The 1,594-nt window shown below is 46.5% G+C and overlaps 1 pseudogene; it reads left to right on the top strand.

Moving 5' to 3' along the window:
- Positions 1–202: 202 nt before the first annotated feature.
- Positions 203–1,172, top strand: LOC125518905 (annotated as a pseudogene).
- The last annotated feature ends 422 nt before the right edge of the window (positions 1,173–1,594 follow it).

Below are 1,594 nucleotides of genomic sequence, written 5' to 3'. Positions count from 1 at the left end.
TGAGATGGAATCATTCCGTTCCTTAGAAATGGAACGGTTCCATGACATTCCATTTGGTTCCGAAACCAAACACACCCCAAAGGGACAAAATCCCGTCAAATTGGACGTCGGATCACGCGGTGGAGTTGATCGGATGGTTCAGATCCATTTTTTCTATTTTTCTATCACAGGCCCAGATTCTAGTGTAGTCCCCCCAAGCCCAATGGTCGGATGGTCGGATGGTCGGGAGGAGTACATATCCGTTTATCTGGAGTTGATGAGCAAGTATGTGGAGGCTTTGGCATTCGTAGACCTGAGACTGATCAACCAAGTCACTGGAGATGCGTGTACAATATGTGCAGAGAACAGGGTGCCGAATCAGTTCAGGTCTAGTAGCTTCGAAGAGGCTTCCTGGGGGCGTGAAAAGTTTATCAGTAAACGTGCTTTGAAAGATTCAGGGTATATCCGAGATAACCGCCTTGTTATTGAGTGTGTCATTACTGTGATACACGAACTAAGGGTGTCTGAAAACAAAGAATCCTACGAAATTGAAGTCCCTCCCCCAAATGCATTAGAGCATTTTGGCAAGATGCTGAAGGATAAGTCCAGAGCAGATGTGACCTTCGAAGTTAGAGGAGAAATGTTTCCTGCCCACAGGGCAGTGCTCTCTGCCAGGTCGCCAGTTTTCAAAGCGCAGCTAAGTGAACCCATGAAGGAGAACAAGATGCGGCACATAACCGTTGATCGCATGGAACCAGTGGTTTTCGAGGCTCTGCTCCATTTCGTTTACACTGATTCTTTGCCTACAATGGATGATCTTGACAGATCTGAAAGAAATGCCGTGATCCAGCATCTATTTGTAGCAGCGGATCAATATGGTCTAGATAGGTTGAAGCTTATGTGTGAACGCATCTTGTGTCTGAACCTTGATGTCAATAATGTGGATGTTGTACTGCGTCTAGCTGATCGATACGACTGCCAGAAGCTCAAAGAAGCATGTGTTGACTTTTTGGTTCCTTCAGAGAGAATCGATGCTGTTGTGGCAAGCCGAATACGAGTCAATAAAGTTGGTTTCTCCCTCTCCATTAGCAGACTTGTGGGAGAAGAATACTCGTCCCCCCCAAACGTTCCTTTTAGAACATGTGTAAGCTTCGGAGGAGAAGCAAGTTCAGTCAGCAGATGTGTTATCAGTACTTCTGTCAACAAAACCACTTGTATTGGTGATCGTAATTCCACCAGTAGAGTATTATGCTTATCCAGGCCCTAAGTGTCTCTGCCCCCCAAAAAAAGTCTCACGATGTCTCTTTTGTCTTTTGGTTGAAACTGTTAGTGATATGTTGCCCATGCCCCCCCAGGAGGCGTAAAAATCGCCGCCTGGGGGCGAGCCGGCGGTATAATCGACTCTGGGGGTGGTTGGGCACCCAGCCGTCCCCCCACGCGCCGATGTCGGCCTAGTTTTCGGCCCACTTTCGGCGAAAAATGGCCCGATATCAGCGAGAATCGGCCCATATTCGGCATGGTTCGGCGTGAATTCTCAACATAAATATTTTTTTATCACAAAGTTCATCACAGAAAATCAAAAGAAATCAAATAGTTCAACAAATAGTGCAACAAC

Source organism: Triticum urartu, chromosome 7, assembly GCF_003073215.2.
Source record: "Triticum urartu cultivar G1812 chromosome 7, Tu2.1, whole genome shotgun sequence".
Classification (NCBI taxonomy): Eukaryota; Viridiplantae; Streptophyta; class Magnoliopsida; order Poales; family Poaceae; genus Triticum; species Triticum urartu.
The sequence above is the reverse complement of the archived record's forward strand: the minus strand, read 5'-3'. Positions and strand labels throughout refer to the sequence as shown.